At 36.9% G+C, this 20,224-nt stretch overlaps 1 long non-coding RNA gene across 1 annotated transcript in view; it reads left to right on the top strand.

Moving 5' to 3' along the window:
• The window catches only part of LOC120519023, a 54,483-nt gene extending 34,502 nt beyond the window's left edge, over positions 1-19,981 (top strand). The window contains exons 2-3 of the long non-coding RNA XR_005631365.1: positions 7,619-7,723; positions 19,925-19,981. This is a non-coding gene — a long non-coding RNA (uncharacterized LOC120519023). The remainder of the gene's footprint in view (positions 1-7,618; positions 7,724-19,924) is intronic.
• The last annotated feature ends 243 nt before the right edge of the window (positions 19,982-20,224 follow it).

The raw sequence follows: 20,224 nt of genomic DNA, 5'->3' as shown, positions 1-20,224 counted from the left end.
TAAAAGACGAAGAAACTACCAGTAGTGAGAGAAGAGTAGATTATAGCAGAAATAAGGGGGACCAGAGGCAAGATTTTACTAGAACTGTAGGGAGGGGGTCCAGTTGACAGGTGGATGGCTTAGACTTACAGACAAGATCTGAGATTTCTGAGAAAGTAGGAAGCTGAAAAAAGGAAAATGAGTGAGTTGGTGGGTGAAATTCAAATGAAGTACTGGAGGAATCCATACAGAGAGACTGATGAATTGTCTGGATTTTTTCATTAAAAAAGGACATGATGCAAGATGCAAGATTAACATTGAATGAAATAAGAAAGTGATCAGTTATGGGGAGTGCAATCAAGTGGGGTAAATCCAGAACAGCTAATCAAGTCCAAAAAAATGTCCTTTGGAATGAGTGGGAACATCAGTATGCTGCTGGAATCCAAAACTCTCAAGGCAGGATGTAAAGTGTCTAGTTATAGGGACATTGATATTATCCATATGTATATTGAATTCCCCCAGAAGTATTATGTTTGATGAAACAGTAGATAAGTGTGTAAGGAAAACAGGAAAGATGTTCAGAAAGTCATTATTTGGTTTAGGGGGCCGGTAAACAGTTGCAATAATAGTAGGAATAGGTCCATTTAATTGACATACAAGAGTTTCAAAAGAGCTGAAGGCAAGAACATACAATGGCAAGGCATAGACAGAAAAAGTCAAACTTACGATCAGTGAGGAATTCATGGATGAGGGGCCCCTTGCTCTTGAGTGAACGCATGTTCAGCAGACCTAAGTTAACATCGGCATTATCACATTTAGCAACGTTGTTAGCTGACCGGGCTAGACTGGCTAGCACACTGTGGTCAGCAACTATGCCTAAATTACGTCGAGGACGTCGAGAACTGGACCAAATGGAGTTTATTATTTTCGAACTGTCAGCTTGGATTCTCTGAAGGGACCTACGGTGGATGTATCTCTGACGGGGGACGAATATGATGTCTGGGTGGAGATATAGGCCAGTCAGCGAACAGGTTAAAGTAGAGTCGGAGTAGCTCGGCAGCTGAGTACTGGAGCAGGCACATCGCAGGTTGGATTGCGAGCGACAGGAGGGGCCAAACAAACACGAACCAAATAAATATCCTACCGGTCCACAGATTAAGCAAAGACATAGACAACTCGGATATCCGGAGAACAAAGCCAGGTAAGTCTCAAGGGAGAGATAGGCCGGAAAATAGGCCCCTGGTGTTTAATATCCTGAAACAGCTTCTCGTTTGTCTTGTGTATGTCCTTTATTTCTTTCCTTATATTATCTATGTCCTTCTTTATATTATCCTTGAGCTCCTTTATGTCTTGAGTGGTGTGGCGATCATTGCCTTCAGCTCGGACAGATCGTTTCGGTCTTCCCCGAACTCCAAGGGTGAATTAGCATACCCAGTTGCAGCCGATGTTATTGGCTTTTAAGGAGTAGATGACAACGTGGAAGGTAAGGCCATTTTCAGTTTCACTGAGCCTTCTGGAATCGGCGAATTATCCCGCAGCGTCAACAAATCTCGGGAAAGCTGTGCTTTCGCCTATCTGTTCCAGGTCAGTCTCTGGCAGGCCGTACCTTGAGCTTGAACCGGACGTCTGTTTAGATTTGGAGTAAGCTTTAGCTGTCTTTTCTGTTTCTTTCTGAGTCTTTTTTCTGCCACTCATGCTTATATATGCTTGTATATACTGTAATTGAACCCACCGGATTGAGCAAATACAGGATACCTTGGAATTCCAAAAAAAAAAATCAAAAAAATAACACCGCTGCTAACGCAGTTCTGCCTCAGACGTCCATCTCCCGTAGTGGACAAGACCAACTCCCAATTAAAACAAGCCTGGGTGCATTATTTGGAGCCTACATGTCTGAAAAACAGGATCTCTCACATAGTGGTTCTGAGAGTGAAATGAGAAACTTTTTCCAGTGAAATGGATCAGATGATGTACCCGTGGCCCATTGTAACCTTGTTTTACACAAACATCAATAGCTCCAGTATATTATATTTTAGGATCTGTGTTACTATAAACGTAAGCTCATTTAATCTTCAAGACCAGGGGTGGCCAACTCTAATCCTGGAGAGCCACAGTTACATGTTTTCATTCTGACCATTTTCTTAATTAGTGACTAGTTTTTGCTACTAATTAAATTCATTTAATTTATTTGCTATTTTAGACTAAATCAGGGCTGAGCAATGTTGGTCATTGACGGCCACACTAGTTTCAGGTTTTTATTTCAACTCAATTGCTTCATGAGAAATCATTCATTGATGAAGCAATTATTGCTCAAGTGACATTTTTCTGGTTCATTTTAGTTGTCTCGCTTGTTAAGATTGCTTATTTCAGTCTTAAACAGCTGTATTCATTGTTTTAACCTTATTAGCAATAAGATGCAAATTACAAAGGAACCAGCAGTTCTACATCTAGCTTGTCTCTGTTTCCACCCGTGTGTATTTATCATTCATTATTTGGTTTAATCAAGTACTCAGAAGGAAACTGAAGGGAAAATGAAGAACTGAAAATTACTCATCCAATTTAATCTTCAAATCACATGTATGATATATGTATCATTAGAAAGGCAAAGCATCTATGATTTAAGAATGAACTGAGATGATAGAGTTAAAAACTAACAAGCCGTTAAATTAAATATGATATATTATTGGCGAGAATTGGCTTCTAATTAAGCAACTGGGTTGGAACAAAAAGATGTAGCCACTGTGGCCCTCCAGGATCGGAGTTGGTCACCCCTGTTATAGACACACATTTATACAATTAATAATAACTCCATTTAATTAAGATGTGTTTATTATTAGACTCAGATGAGGCATACTACACAGAGTAACAGGAATGACTCCTTCACGACACCCATTGGTAAGGTTAACCTAAATATACTGAATGTTCTGTGCATATACTGTAATATCTTATTACTCCATATGAGCTAGGATATCCTTGTTTTATTACAGCCAGGATTTGCTCCCTGGTCTATGTATGTTGTCTTTTTGTCATTTCTGTTCATTTTGAAGTATTATCTTTTCATGTGTCCTTTGCTTTTATGTAATTTCTCTTAATACTGTTTTATATACATATTGTTTAATCATCACATATAATATGTATGTGACTCAAAGTTGAATTTCATGTATTTTGCTGATGGAACCCCAAGAGATTGGCTACCATGACATCACTGTTGAGTAACCACCCTCAGACGTTATGTTTTGGCTGAGGACATTTGGTCTCTCAGGGTGTAGGTGTAGGGGAATTGCAAATTACAGTCTTTGTGAATGCATTTAATTATTTTCTTGTTTTGGTGAATTTTGTTGGTTTGTTTTTAGATTCAGAGTACTGACTTTCAAATTGTACTTGATAGCCTTGGTTTGCTGTTTTAAGGCAACCCCCTTTTGCCTTTTTTCTTTTTTTCTTCATTTTGTTCTTTGTTCTCTTTTCCCCATTTTTTATATTAAAAAATCTTTATTTTTTGTTTGTCTTTGTTTTTTTCAAGCCAGAGGTTTACAGCCATCCCATTCCTTGAAGATAATTTTTGTGTTTTTTGTGCATTTAAAGTGGTTTTAAACTGTGCCCAATTTTTGGTCAGTACAGGTCTTAAAACCTGTCTTTTTGAGTTTGGGTCATAACTCCTAGGGTGAGAGCTGTTTCTGATACTCAGTCTACAAATTCCTGGTCAGGCCTGTGTTATTTGGAGTCTTGTTCATCCTTCTGGTACTGCAGTTCCATTACAAACCGACTCTTATTGATTCTTAAGTAGTGACTAGACTCATATGTACCATTATGTTTTTCAATCGGTACAAAATTACAAGGACAGATGTGACATTATAGCTATAGCTATCTTCTGTTCTGTAATCCAAAAAAGAACATGGTTAATAATATGAGAAAATGCATTTCACTTTCTTTACTGTATTGGAAAGCCACCAAATGAAGCACTCAGCTCAACAGATAGTGAATCAGTGAGTGACTCAAACAGGACTCTCAATGGATCAACTTGGAGCTGTGAATTCAGACCTATTATATAACACACCAACATTCTGGATGGGCACTTGAAAAATGCTTCAAGAAATAAGTATTTGTTAGAGGTGAAAGTCATTTTTGAGATTTTCAATCAACAGCATGACCAAGCAGAGAGATACCAATAAACTATACAATCCGATTCCATACTTATCACTCAAGTAGTTCAGTACTTTGAAGTTTAGAATGGCATACCAGTTTTTCTAAGTAATGGCTGGTTTCAGACAGAAACCAAGTATGAACAATTACAAGCTGTTATGAGGATGTAGCTTCTATCAGTCAGTGCCCAAATATACAGTACCTTCTGCAATCAAGCAACTCTGTCTGCTTCTGCACCCTTCTCTGTCTACACTGATTCTAATTTGTAATTCATCACATATCTACACATAGATTAAGCTATTAATCATCAAAATGCAGACTAGACATGTTTGTTCCACTTTTGATAAGTACTTTTTTAGTTCAAATTTTGTTTAGAGTATGAACATTTGTCTATTTTGAGTTAAAACATTTTCTTTTCATTTTCTGTTCCCTGCACTGAAAATAAAAATAAGATTTTTTTTTTCTAGTGGTCTTTCAAATAAGCTGGATATACTGAATGTTTTCACTTGATGCAGCTGCATTATGTAATGACAAGAGAAAGTACTTTTGAGTTAAAATTATTTTTTATTGGTCAAGTATGTTTTTATTTTCATTCAACAAATGAAACTGTAACAATAATTTCAAGTAACAGACTTGAAAATTACTTCTGTATTGCTCCAAAAAGCCTAAACGATGAAAAGAGTTTTTCATTTTTAAATTTAAGTGGCCACTCAAATAGGAATACACGTGCTTTACATACAAAATGTGTTCACAACAATTAGTTTGAAAAGTACTCCTACATTGTTGATGAAACAAAATACATGGAAAAACCTGTTAGGTTTTACCTGCACCCTTTAACTGTAACTTTAAGTGTCTTTATTAGTCAAACATTTTAAATCATAAAGAGTGTTGATTCCAGGATTGTTTGCCCTATGAACTTTTTAAATGACAGCTTTAGATGTAAGTGAGGAATTTTTGCCTATGTTAGCAATGAATTGCACCAGAGCACCCCTGATTATCACAACCTCTACATTACAGTATGTCAGTCTTCGTATCATAAGTGAGGAGGCTGTGGGTTATTCTAGCCCTCTTTGCCCAGGTCCAGGTGATGTAAACTATTGAATCAACATATAACATAGATCGCAGAGTACAAAATAAGCTGCAACAACAGTGGGCACAAATGACTACTGAATACCCAAACATTCCATAGTAAGGATGTACCACTTAGCTTTGAGTCGTCTAAATGTGTGCTCTACCACTACTCATGTACTGTACAAGATTGCATGCTTCCTGTTCTTCTGGAACTTTTTTTAATCCATGGAAAAAGGGGTATGCTGGATCTTCAACCACTAGCAGGCACATACTGTTAACTCCTTCCATGTCAGCAGTAGCCTGAAGGGTCTGTGAGGGTGCTTGAGTATTTAAACTGCAGTAAACAAAACATATAGAATATATGTAGAAAATAGATTGTGTCATACATGAGTGCCTGAGAGACAGTTTACAGGCTCAGGTAGTGTTATTCATCAGCCAGACTGGGGGTTGGCACTCTCACTTGATCCTCTCTCCTCTTGTTCCTCTGCACCCGAACAAAGACTCTGCATCTTAATGACATCACCATTGGTCCACCCACTGTTGACATCACTTCTGGCCAGTCCTGATGACATCACTTCTGGTACCCAGAATTCCCCTTCCTGCTACATCAGTTCCTATCCTGGCTGCCTTGACTCCTCAATTTCCTTCTACCCGCCATATTTACAGAGCAGTCTCAACTTGTTAGTCAGTTCAGTTGTGAACTCCGTTTCTGTAAACACGTGTTTCTTTTCTTTGCTCATTTTCAGTGTATGTGATGGCCATCCCCAAACCTTTTTTTAGTCTGCTGCCTAATTTCCTATCACAATTAACATACATTTGGGTACAAATTAAGCTTTTCCTTTGCTCAGAAATTGGTATAAACATTTCATAAAGCATGAACGCACCCGTTTACAGAATTTTTTATCCTATAGCTTTGAACATTCAAAACCATTTTGAAAGAAACTTTAAACAAATTCCAAAACCTGATTTGATGCTTAGTCAAGCTTGGAAGTTTAATATAACCTGATGAAATATGCTTTTGCTTCAGACTATATATTAAGCTGATATACAGCCTGTCAAAATCATATTACCAGGTGCTTTCCATAATGTGCAGCATCACTTTCAAAATAACCACATTTCCTCTTAGGCATTCAGAAAAAGACACTGATAAGTTAATTTTGAAATAGCTCAACATTACATTACGTGCTTTACATGAATGAAGAAAGAGAAAAAAAGACAAAATAAATCATTAAAATTAGGGAACACTAAAAATTAGAATAAAAGTAAGGTCCGATGGCCAGGGAGGACAGAAAAAAAAACACCAGATGGCTGAAGAAGAAAAAAAAATCTGCAGGGGTTCCAGGTCACGAGACCGCCCAGCCCCCTCTAGGCATTCTACCTAACATAAATGACCTCAATCAGTCCTCATGGTATTCAGGCTTCACATGGAAGAACTTGATGATGATGTTCATGTGGACTTCTGGCCTTTAATCCATTCATGTAAACAATGTAAACAAAGAGTGTGGACAGTGGTCTTACTGACCCTAGACATCTCTTCCACATCTCTATACTTGACACAAGTGGCTGATTTCACAAAGCTGTAGCAAGGAACTTTTGTGTTGCAATTTGAGGTCATTACCTTTCAAACATTAACCTTGATGTTCTAAAATGTTGTAACCAGAGGCTTTCACTTAAATGGCTCCCAACTACAATCATGCACAATTGTCTGAAGAGGTCTTACATTTGGTTCACAGCAAACTAAAAGGGCAACTTCTTGTAGGCCTATTATGTAAGTATTTGTTTTTTTGGATATGATTAGCTTAGGCATAAAAATTATTACAAAGTGATGAACGTTGATTAATTGTCTGTGTATCTTGTCCATTTTGCTTTTACTGCACTTATCAGTAGGAACAGTTGTGGAAATGTCAGGCAAGCCAAAAGTAAAAACTTGCAATAAACATGAAATTCTAGATGGAAACAGACTGAATATCCCAATAAAGAAAAAGTTGTGTGACAGCACATTTTTTGTAAGAAATGGTGTTGTTATATAAAACATTTTTATCGGAAAATGTAAATATGATGGAAACAATCTGGCAATAGTTATTTAACACATTTTCATTTTATCACTTAAAAATGTGCATCTAGTAGATGGAAAAGTGATAAAAGGAGAACCGTAAATATTTTTGTTTCATGTTTAGCAGTGACTATTTTTTTATGAGTTTAATTACATTTTGGTACAGAAGACCTTAAATCTCTATTTTTATCTATGATTTCTAATATCACTTATTGTCTGCTTTTACATGCATTTTTATTACTCTTTAATTCAATATTTTTTTTGTATCAGTATATTGCTGTTGGATTAATCCCCTTGGTATTAATAAAGTATCTATCTATCTATCTATCTATCTATCTATCTATCTATCTATCTATCTATCTATCTTTTTTGCAGGGGAGTGTATACTGTATTCCTGTTCCGGTATATGGTTTAGAAGAGCATCCCCTCACCTGTATAGCTGATGCTTTTATACTTGATTGTGAAATGGCATTTAGAAAGGTAATATTATCTAACTGGAGCCTTTACAACTTAATGTTTTTAAAAGAATATGACCTAAATGTGCTATTTATTAATTTCTCTTTAGATCTTCTTTCATTTCTTCCCCATTTCACCTCATTACTCTAGAATAAAACACATCCTCCTTGATCTCTACAAATTCTTGATATTTTGATATTTATAAATGAGCTACAATTATAGACAAGGTATTGTCAACCAAAAAGGTATAATATTTAAAATATTTAACTCAAAACCATGAAAATCATTCATATATAAAATCAGAACGAGCACTCTCAATAATATTAAACCTCAATTAAGCTGACAGCAAATATATGACTAATATCAATTTTAAGTCATTCAGATTGAATAAAAAATAATTTTTTCAATGGGACATGTAGAATTTTAAACATTATAGCTAATCACCTGTATGACCTGTGTCAGAAAACGGTTCCATTTCTTGTAGTGTTCAGTATATCCCCTTTTAAATTCTCTAAAATATATTCTTCTTTTTGCTTAAGCTCATCAATCACAGTGCATATATAAACATTTTCAAACAAGAAAAAAAAATGTAAAAGAAACAAACTTTTTAACATAACTTATAATGGTGTGGTCCATAGTCTTTTCCAAAAAAAAAAAACTATTGGAAGAGCTTCTCTACCTTTTCTAACATCTCAGCTACTTGACATCAGTCACATGTGAATTGCAGTCTTACGCATATTTCTATAATGGAGCACAGGAACAGTGAGACTTTCTATGTGGAAAGTCTTTTTTTTTTTGGAATTATATAAGATGATTTTATCACAGATATTCTCTAGTACCTGCGTTGCTTTTTTTCTTATTTATTTTAGTTCATTACTTGTATAGATTGAGTAATTATTTATTAATTAAGACTCGCTAAAAATTACAGCTTCAACTACTCCTGCACACCTCTGAGATGACCGCGAAGCCACATGGCTCCTTTGTTTACAGCCGGGAGCAGCTGCTGGGGCTCCGGCAATACAGCCGCGCTGGTATTTGGCACGACATCCCCACGGAGATCAAGAGGAACTACCGTGGCTGCAGAGCCAGGAAAGCACAACGGCTAAAGAAGAAAAGATTTCGTCCTGCTCTCCCGTCAGTAGTGACTGGTAATGTTAGATCTCTGCCGAATAAGATGGACGAGCTGGCAACACTAACAAGGACAGAGAAAGTTTTCCGGGAGTGCAGTGTTATGTGTTTTACGGAGACATGGCTGCACAAAAACATCCCCGACTCTGTTGTAAATTTAAACGGGTTTCAGTGTGTGAGAGCGGACAGGGACACCGGTAGGAGCAAGAAGAAGAGGGGAGGAGGACTCACTCTTTATGTAACCAACCGCTGGTGTTCCCCCAGTCACGTTGAGGTGAGGATGGCTGTGTGTATTAAACACATTGAACTGTTAGCAGTCGGTCTCCGGCCATATTATCTGCCCAGAGAGTTTTCCATCATTATTATCATCATTGTTTACATCGCCCCCGATGCTAATGCAGCGCAGGCATATGATGTCATCAGCTCGGTAACCGCGGACCTCCTGACTCGAAGTCCTGCTGCGTTTATGGCCGTAATGGGAGACTTTAATCGCACAAACCTCTCCACTGTTCTACTGACATTCAAGCAATATGTCGATTGCAAAACCAGAGACAATAAAACACTGAACCTGTTCTATGCCAATGCTACTGAGGCATACACCTCCATCTCTCTCCCTCCCTTGGGCAGGGCTGACCATAACCTTGTCCATCTCCGGCCCCTTATAAACCTGCCGTCCAGAGACAACCTGCATTCAAGAAGACTTTGCAAGGATGCTTTGAGGCAACGGACTGGAATGTTCTCTGCAGTTCCCATGGGGACAATATAGACAATCTGACAGACTGCATCACAGAATACATTAACTTCTATGTGGACACTGTTGTTCCCAAAAAAACTGTTCGTTGCTTCCCCAACAATAAACCCTGGGTAACTAAAGATATCAAAGACACACTCAATAAAAAGAAGAGAGCTAGACTGGTACAGAGGGAGCTGAAATCTAAGATTGCAGAGGGGAAAGACTGCTACAGGGGGAAGCTGGAAAGCAAACTCCAAGAAAACAATCCCAGGGAGGTGTGGAATGGAATGAGGGCCATTACTGGTTTGAAACAAAAGAGAGGTGTTGGGATGGATGGAGACGTGGAATATGCAAACAATCTAAATTGGCACTTTAAAAGCTTTGACTCCCCTACTTCTCCTCCCCCCTCACTCAGCTCTTCTCACTTTCTCCATTCTCCTCCCTCCTCTCCTACCCGCACAGCTTGTCTCTCTCCGTCTCTCTCAGCTGATGACATTAGAAGGTAACTGTGTAGACTTTATCCCAGTAAAGCTGCAGGTCCTGATGGCATCAGTCCCAGGATGCTCAGCTGCCCAGCTGTGTGGAGTTCTACATCTGATCTTCTGAAACTGCAGAGGTTCCCGTCACTCTGGAAAACATCCTGCCTGGTTCCAGTCTCCAATAAGAACCACCCGTTGACCCCCAGCAACTACAGGCCAGTGGCTCTGACTTCACAAGTCATGAAAGTGCTCGAGAGACTTCTCCTGAAACATATGTGTCTGCTGGTAGAACCTTGGCTGGACCCCCTACAGTTTGCTTATCGGCCCCGTATTGGCGTGGAGGACGCCATCATCTGTCTGCTGAACCAGGCTTATTCTCATTTGGACATTGCTGGGAACACTGTGAGGGTCATGTTTTTTGACTTCTCCAGTGCTTTTAACACAATCAGACCATCACTGCTGGGAAATAAGCTTATGGAAATGCAGGTGGACGCCCCATTGGTAGCCTGGATTACGGACTATTTAACCAATCGACCACAGCATGTCCGGCTGAAGAGCTGCGGCTCTGATAGCATCCTGAGCAGCACGGGGGCGCCGCAGGGAACTGTCCTATCACCCTTCCTCTTCATCCTCTATACGTCTGACTTCAGGTACAGGTCTCAGTCATGTCATCTGCAGAAATTCTCTGATGACTCTGCCATTGTGGCCTGTATCAGGGAAGGACATTAGGATGAATACAGGAGGGTGGTGGACATCTTTGTGGAGTGGTGTGAGCTAAATTTTTTACAGATAAACATCACAAAGACAAAGGAACTGGTTGTGGACTTTAGAAAACAGGCTCCTTTTCCCACCCCTGTCACCATCAGAGGAACTGATGTTGAGGTGGTTGAGGACTACAGGTACCTGGGGGTACACATTGACAGTAAACTGGACTGGTCCAAGAACACCAACACGGTTTTCAAGAAAGGGCAGAGACAACTTTACCTATTGAGGAGGCTCAGGTCTTTCAATGTCTGTAGGAAGATGCTGACTATGTTCTATCACTCTGTGGTAGAGAGTGTGGTGTTTTTTGCAGCTGTGTGTTGGGGCAGTGGGCTGAAGACAGCTGAGGCCAACAGGCTGAACAAACTGATTAAAAAGGCTGGTTCTGTCCTGGGTGTAAGACTGGAGAACCTGGCGGAGGTCTGAGAGGAGAATGCTGAAAAAGCTTCTCGGTATCATGGACAACCCCTCTCACCCCATGCATGCCTCCTTGATGGGTCATCGAAGTACACACAGCAAAAGACTTATTGCCTCCAAGTGTAGAACCGAACGCCACAGGAAATCTTTTCTACCTGTGGCAATAAGACTGCATAATTCTTCCTCATTCTGTAGGTGATCCTACTCATCAGCACATGCTGCTATCTCATTTTTTTATAGCATAAACACTAGCCATTTTCATTACCACTTGCACTAATAATCTGTAATTTTATTATATTTGTTATAGTTTTTGTTATAGTTGTTTGTTGCTTTGCACAAATTAGTTAAATAGTTATAATACAAACTATTAGTTATAGTTCTTTGATATTTTGTTTAGAGTTATTTTGTTATTCTGTTTATTTAGTTATTCTGTTTGCACTATTATTACTGATCTTTTTAACTCTTTATTACCTTATCTTTATTCCTCTTGTTGCACTGAAAATTTCCCTCGGGATAAATAAAGTTCTTATCTAATCTAATCTAATCTAATCTAAAATCACAAGGGAAAATTAAAGAGAGAAAAAAGAAAATGTCCCACAGTCATCCAAACCACACAGTTTATAATATAGTGAACACAAACCTAAGTGACAAAAATTAATTGTGAGTGCAAGGAAAAGGAAACATTATTCTTAACTAAACTTAACTAAACTAATACATAACTCGAGCTCAATTAATGACCACAGTACTGAGTTTTAAAAAAACAGATACTCAGTTTCATGTCTTCTGGCATTTTCTTACAATTGTTACTTATTGCCAATTGGTTTATCAAACTGTAATCAATAGTATATAAAACAGATTCAGCAAAAGACCCTATAACTGCAGTGTTGAGGGTGAAACCATGGTTATCCATACAATGAAGCGGGTTTACTTGCTGCAAACTTTGCTAGTTGCTATGAAGAGGCAATTACACTAACCTAGCTTAAAAGTAATCCTTCATCACGGGGCAATGACTACCAGTCATTAATTAAATCTACTTAATGGAAAAGATAACTTTGTTATTGAGAGTACAGATGGAAAATTTCACTGAAAATTTGGAAGTCACTTATAGAGATGGTGAAGGGCCATGGGATGAATTGGCATAAACTAAAGCATAAAATACCAATATTGAAATAGTTAAATGAAATATGAAAGTGATTAAGGAAAATAAGACTCCAGTAGATTGCCTTCATATTATCATGCCTATGCTTATCATGGTTGTATTATTCTTTTACCGTGTGAAAAAAAGAAAAACGTTTAAAAATTAAAGACTAATATAGGGAAAAAAACTTTTAAGAACATCTACACTTTGAATTTTAGAATGGTTGAATTTCCATAGGTTTTATTGTGGACTGCTCACTCTAGAGCTATTTTTACACCATCACTTTGGCCAATATGTATTGAAATTTAAGAAGGAATTCTTTACAGAATGTTTGCAAAAACAAGTGAATTTTGATTTTATTGCTAAATAAATTTAGAAAACAATATTTTAGGCAGTAGGCCATTTGTAAAGATAAATGAGCAGTTGAAAAGGTTTGTTGGTCTTTCATTCCCAGCATCAGAATTTGTGTCTATTTAAGCAAATATGCCTGCTGGATTTGCTGTCTTTTACTGCTTTTTTCATTTGTAATGTTATTTGTTTTGAGTGCTTTTTGTTTATAATCTTGTTGACATTTTTGAATATTGTTTGTAATCATGTGACATCACATGTGTCATTTTATATAAAGCAAATATCAAGTAGAGGTCCTTCTTCAGATCTTTGCCATTTGCAGGGTGATATCAAGTATTAGCATAGGGGAAAAGAAACAGGATTAAAGTGTGCTTCAAAAAATACATTTTTTATGTGTTTTGCAGAAATAAAAAATGGAAAAGCATTTTCTGTTTTAATATTCTAAACCTAACATTCCTATGTTTATACAGTTTTGAGCTAGTATGATTTAGATGTCTTAATTATGTGCCCAAGGCAGGAATAGACTAATTATCTTTGGAATGATTTTTTTAACATCTGTCATTCAAAAAAAAGATATATATGTATGTGTGTGTGTGTATGCTTCATTAAATCTGGAAAAATTGTGAACTAAATCCAAAATAACTTTTTTAAGGTTTTAATGTTTTATGAAAGGGCCCTTGACATATATTTTGTAGATTGTCTTTACTTGTCATATGTAAACTACAGGACACTTTCTTCAAGGAATACAATAAATAAGGTTTATAGACAATGAAGAGCATAACAGTCAAATTAAGACAATGACATGTTTGTATATTTTCTTAGAAATAATTAAATTTAATTAAATGGTATGGTTATCTGATTAAGAATAATTAAGCTCAAGTTTGTACATCGAACAGTGGAATTCCCGCTTGCATTTCTCCTCAGAACTGTGACAATAATACAATAACTTTTAAGTGAGTACGGGTGCCATATGCTGATAATATTTTGACTTGTTATTTCATTATCAGCAAAATCCAGAATGGTGCTTTAGTAATCAGTGTACAATTAAAATGAATAAAAAATATACATCATGTAAGTCAGAAGTCAACAAGACTCATTGGTGTTTGAATTCAGGGGACCCTTCTAGCCAAATTATTTAACTTTCAAACAAATGGTCCATTCCTGTAATGTAAAAGTTGTTTGTTACATATTAAAAGGCTTGCCATGAACAAACCAGAAATAATCAATTAACACTTCAGTTTTAGTTTAATCGACACTTAATCCACAGTTTTCTAAATCAGCAAGGTTTGCTATGTGTTTGAATTGAAGATTTGCCTCTCCCTCTCATTCACTGGTGAAGAAACCTGACTTTCAAACAAAGGCGCAAGCATTGTGGGAATTATGTCATCCATGTTTACATTCAATGTGTCCATTTTCAGAAAGTAACGATTACTATTTTAGCAAACAATGCACACATTTTGGCCATACGAATGGATATCAGACATGAAGTACGCAACACGAGTTACATGAGAATTTTTCTTCTTTTTTCCATGAACATTTTTCACATACTTTGACACTGTCCAGCACTGTCCATCACTTATTGACTCTGTTTAGTTTGAATATTCAATGTTTAATTTTCCATGAAAACACAAGATTAAATGCTTTTCTCAGTTACCACTATAGACTACATTTAGTAAGTAGTATTTAAAAAAAAAATGCAGTTTTTGGGTGGAGTGTCATTGACAACTGTCTCCCAAAGCTTTTCTTATTTTTCAAATTCTGCGCAATGGTTAGTTCTTTGATGGGAAAACAAGTTACTTGTCAAGATGTGTCTAATGACAACTGATTTGCAGCATTGCAAATTGCTGCTTTTTGAGCAACATCCACCTTTTCAAAGCCAAACTACCACCATGCAAATGAGGACGATCCATGTCTAGCAATTAAATCTAATGACATAGATTGTGAGGCTGGTGGTGTCTGTATATTATATTTTTTTTCTCCTGACTCTTTCTGTTCATACTCTTCATTCATTTTTAATTAGCTATTCTAATTTAACTTGAGGAGTAGTGATCGTGTACACCTATACTAGCACACTACATGCACTCTCATATACAGTATATATGATCAGTAGATATATACATACAGTCCTTATAACAAAATCAAGTGAAAATATTTGATAGACTAATTTGGAAAGGATATTCGTGCTTACACCCAAGCTCTCTCACTTCACATCACAGGCAGATTCTAGAAGTATGAAAGGTTAGAAACATTTTATATGAGGCCAAATTATCAAATAAAAGAGTCTGTTACCTAGTGGTTATAAAGCAAAGAATACTTGTGTATGGTGCGTTGATTTGTTTTGCAGAGTAAGCTAACTCTGAGGGCACCAGGCCTGGTTCTGCTGGTCGTGCAAAGGGTGCATGCACGATGGCAGCCAAACATAAAACATAGGCTCGGCGCAGGGCTCGTCTTTTCCCGTCGAATGTCAGTAACTTGCTTCAAAAAAAAACGGGTAAGTCACAACACTTGAATTGTGGTAGCTCAAGTATGCAGCACATCAATCAAAAGTTTTTGTAGTGTTAATCTAAATTTTACTGATGAATTAATTAAACTTGTCGCTGATCGTTAAATGCGTAAGTCAAGTTTTCTTCTACCTATGTAGAAATGTTCTTTAATTTTTTTTTTGACATTAAGAAATTGTGAAAATTTTTAATTTTAAATATACTGCTTTAGAAAACGAGTGAGGGTATTATAGGGGGGGCAGCTGAAATTAAATGCCATGATGGCGGCTTCGCCTCTAGAACTGGGCCTGGAGGGCACTACACTATCCTTTGCAAGGAGAATCATATCTGAGTTTACAAAGCAAATAAATTTATATTGCAAAGTACAGCTAAACCTAGCAACAATGAAATGCAATTAGAATAAAGTTGCATTTTGTCTATTTGGTCAATAAAAAATACTTTTAAGATTTAAAAAAAAAAATTTTTAATCTTTGCTAGGCACAGATACTACTGCATAGAAAAAGCAATTTATGAAAATGAATATCTGTGTACTAAAGACATAATTGCTTTTTTTCTAAGCCTAAAGTATTTTCCAAAAGTTGCCATTTTATATTGAACAGCTGGTTTTCAACCAGTGATAGACATGCAGGAATATAAATAATAACAAAGCACACATTCCGAAGGTGTGAGTGTTTCCATAACACATCTTTGCTTTTTTCACCCATGCCAAATACTGCTGAGATTGACTTCGAGTATGACAGTATAGCATTTAACTGGGAGGATTGGAGGAGATCACAACATTAATGTATATGTGGAGAATGAACAGAAATACTCAGTCACTGCAAAGTATAAGGGACTATTGATTTTCATGGGGCCATTTTAAAAAAAGCTGTCAGTTTGCTGGATTTACATCCAATCATGGGTTAGTTCTAATGCTACATAAATAAGCCCTGCCTCCCACAATCCTAATTCAAAGTAATTTTTTCATGTCAATGTCAAAGTAATTGATTTTCAAAATCCATAAATGTTGTGGGGGTGCATGCACAGAAAATCCTCTACAGAAAACTGCAATCTTCCATTCATGGCTTGTGGACCACACTCAGGAATGCTCTGTAAACAGTATAAGTGGGGTCAATCATACCTGGGAGAATCCTCATCTTCACTTTAATTAAACTTTAATTCCAGTTGTCATTAATCTGGGTACTCTTTACTGCCTGTGTTGTTTGTGTCAAGGTATTTTATTCTAATTGACTTATCAGACCAGTTATTAATTGTTCTATGTAAACACTGCCTCCATTTCACCATCCAGATTTTTCGAATACCTAAACTATAGATCAAAACATCAAACATGTTGCCATTCAATAACTAATTATCTTTCTATTTTGTAATCATTTTTTATCTACGTCCTAGCTACTTCTAAGCAACTCCTATAGTAGTGCAGGTCCAATTCTACAGTGTGTAGTGTCTGTGGAGCTGTAATACTCAATTTAAATCTTCATGCTTACTTCTTGAAATTATGCAGTTTCATTCATGCATATTTATGGAATGTTAAATACAAAAAAATGTGTGCATCTTGTTGACTCTACCTGTGGATGCTTGTCTTCTGCCAAGCCCTGATATATTTTATTCAGCTTTCAACACTCTACAAGTTGTTTCTTATTTGTTTGCTGCTTGTTTGATATTGACATATCGGAAATTCTGAAAAATAAGCACTTTTAAGTGAATACGACTGAAAGACGCAAAAAAAAAAAATCTGACAGTGACACCAGAGGGAGAGATACAGAACAGGGATGCACGTGTAGTTTTTCCGTCATTCTATGTATGTTTGTGATTCCATCATTTCACTTACTGAACACACCTAGAACCCTTAATTGCCAAATTTACTTTTAAACAGTTGCATTAAGGTTTTAATTATTGGCTCTTTTCTTAACCCTCCATCAGTTACTGAGGTGCAGTTAACAACAAAACAACCACCTTGCCAGCTAATGTGTTTCTCTTTAAGCCTGAGTACATGCATCATGAAGTATCTGTGTTAATGATAGATAGATAGATAGATAGATAAATAGATAGATAGATAGATAGATAGATAGATACTTTATTAATCCCAAGGGGAAATTCACATAATCCAGCAGCAGTATACTGATACAAAGAAACAATATTAAACTAAATAGTAAAAAAAAAAAATGATGTTAGCATTTACTCCCCCGGGTGGAATTGAAGAGTCTGTAAAACTGTTTTGAAATAAATGAGGGAGAAGGGAAGGGCCAAGAGATACAAATCTGTTCCAGGCCACAAAAATATGGATAATGTTCTCAGAAAATGAAAAATCTACAATGTGATAAAGATTTGTCTTAGAAGAAAGAAAGCACTAACAAGCCAAATAATTAAATACCAAGTGACTTTACCTGCTAAGCCTGGCTTCTAATTACAAACCTGTTTGGAATAAAAACTAGTAGCCACTGCAGACGTCCAGGACCATATATTAAATGTCTGGATAATCTTTACATACAGGTGTGGACGAAGACTTCAGACCAGACAGCAGGTGGAATTATAAAGCAGGTTTATTTTTCAGTGTCACAGTGAGAAATGTTTCAGAAAAGCAGACAATCAATATACATGACAGCGTCAGGGCTCTTCTGAACCCCGTCTGTTGGGTGGGGTCCAGTTTTATACCCCAAGAATGCGTGATTTAATATCATTATAAAATGCAACAGTCAACACATTTATTATACACAATCCTTGAGCCCCTTCAACGCCCCTTGTAAAACTTGATTTCTTGGCCCCTTTTGTTGTGGCGTTCAGATGTAAGCTAAGGGACAACGTGATAAGGCAGACTCATGTGTGGAATGCATAGACCTTGAGTCCTTTGCACAAATATTTTTTCTGTTTGCTAAAACAAAGCATGCTTTTACATGGTTTTGTAAAACTTCTCAGACATGAATTAGTACAAGAGAACGAAGACAACATTCGTCTTCCACACAGGATATGGAAGTACAAATTTATCTTTAATCTCTATATTTCTCATATTTACATCTTTCACTGCTACAGCTCAGATTTTCAGCTTCATGGTATTTTTTTTTCCAAGCCAGTTTTGCTCATGGTAGTGTTGTGATATTTTTACACAAGGGACTATAATCATGACCAAACACATGGGGTGTAGGAATTAAGGCTTTGGACCTAGGAGTTCAGACCCTAAGGTTGTGGGTTCAAATCCTGCTTCTCATACTGTAATAATGAATCAGTGATTTCACTTGCCTATACTCCAATTGGAAAAACAAAAGAAATGTAAGCAATTGTATCTCAAATGTTGCCTTAGATTAAGAGATTGGTCAAATAATTAGTCAAATAATAAAATGCTTGTGCTAATATAAAAATACATGAATGATGGTGCTGTTTCCTACTCCTGTTTCCAGGCTTTGTATACATTTTTGGCAGAATCTTTATTTCAGTACAACCTGTCTACCAATGTCTGTTTTCTCCCTCTAGATTAGGTAAAAATGTATGGTATACTCTATAATATTGAAGACCTCGGCCACTTTTCACACTTGTCCTTTCTGGCAAAGGGTATATTACTCTCTGTACACATATGACTACATACCAATCCACAACACCAATGCCATAATTAAATTTGAAGACAATACAACAATAGTAGGGCTGATCACTGATGGAGATTTGTCTGCCTACAAGGATGAGGTACAAAGACTGACATATTGGTGCATAGTGAATAATCTGATACTTAATACCAAAAACACTAAAGAACTGATCAATGATTTCGGGAAGAAGCAGGACGACCATCGGCCACTGTATATAAACAGTGATAGAGTGGAGAGAGTCTCTAGTTTCAGATTCTTGGGTACCAACATCTCAGAAGATCTCACATGGACAAAAAACACAAACTCGCTGGTTAAAAAAGCACAAGAGTGACTTTACTTCCTGAGAAATCTCAGGAAGGTTTATCTGTCACAAAAGCTTCTGCTGTCTTTCTATCTTTGTTCCATTGAGAGTGTCCTGACTCATGGGATACTTGTGTGATATGGCAACAGCTCAGCAGCTGAAAAAAAGGCTCTGCAGAGAATCATTAAAACAGCAAAGAAAATGACCAACAGAACTTTGCCAAACTTGGAAGACATCTACACCTCTCGGTGTCTGCGGAAGAAATCCAACATCATAAAGGACTTGTATCACCCAGCACACAAACTGTTTGAACTTCTCCCCTTAGGGAAGAAATATAGGTCCATTAAAGCACAGGCTACTAGACTGAAGAACAGTTTCTACCCCCAAGTGATTACTACACTAAATTCTGCACTGAAAACACACACCTTATAGACAAAATTGTGAAACATCATATTCATCAGCTTTCTTTTTCTTTGTTTGTTTGTTTCTTTTTTCTTAACTTGTGCAATATTTAAAAAAAAAGTTTTGTTGCTTATGCTGACAATTGTGTGAGATATTAGATGTGTGCTTTTTTAAAAGTATAGTTTTGAGCATTGTTACTGGTAATGTACCGAAATCTCATTGTATGTGTTGTGCAATGACAATAAAGGAATCTTATCTTATCTTATAAGACAATTGGCATTTGAACAAGTAGATATGGGTATAGTTACTACTCATAAGTTATATGGTTACAGAAGAGTTGATCATAAGAACAAATACTGTAACATCACAAACTCTGTGAGTGTTTGAGTGAGTAACATGCAAGACAGGTGCTGTTGGTAACACCGTGTCCTCTTTTACCACTAGGACAGACAGATTGCAGGAGTTCTGATGTCATTTCCTCTACAACCAACCTAGAAGTCCTGCCCCTTCCATCTGGGAGTCTGCATTTATTTCTGGAACATGCATCTGAGTGTGCGTGTCAACTCTTTAAGGGCATTTATTTACAGATCTGTTATGCTACTTGCATGGTTATTGATTGCTATTTTGCCAATTATCTATTGTTGTTTTTCATCGTTGTTATATAGAGCATATCCTTGTGATCCCACAACTCTTCCTCTTGTTTCCATCATTTTTCTACAATGTATATATACAGTATAACCAAAA

Source organism: Polypterus senegalus, chromosome 1 (genome assembly GCF_016835505.1).
Source record: "Polypterus senegalus isolate Bchr_013 chromosome 1, ASM1683550v1, whole genome shotgun sequence".
In the NCBI taxonomy this organism is placed as follows: domain Eukaryota; kingdom Metazoa; phylum Chordata; class Cladistia; order Polypteriformes; family Polypteridae; genus Polypterus; species Polypterus senegalus.
Note: the sequence above shows the minus strand (reverse complement) of the source record. Positions and strands in the feature narration are given on the sequence as shown.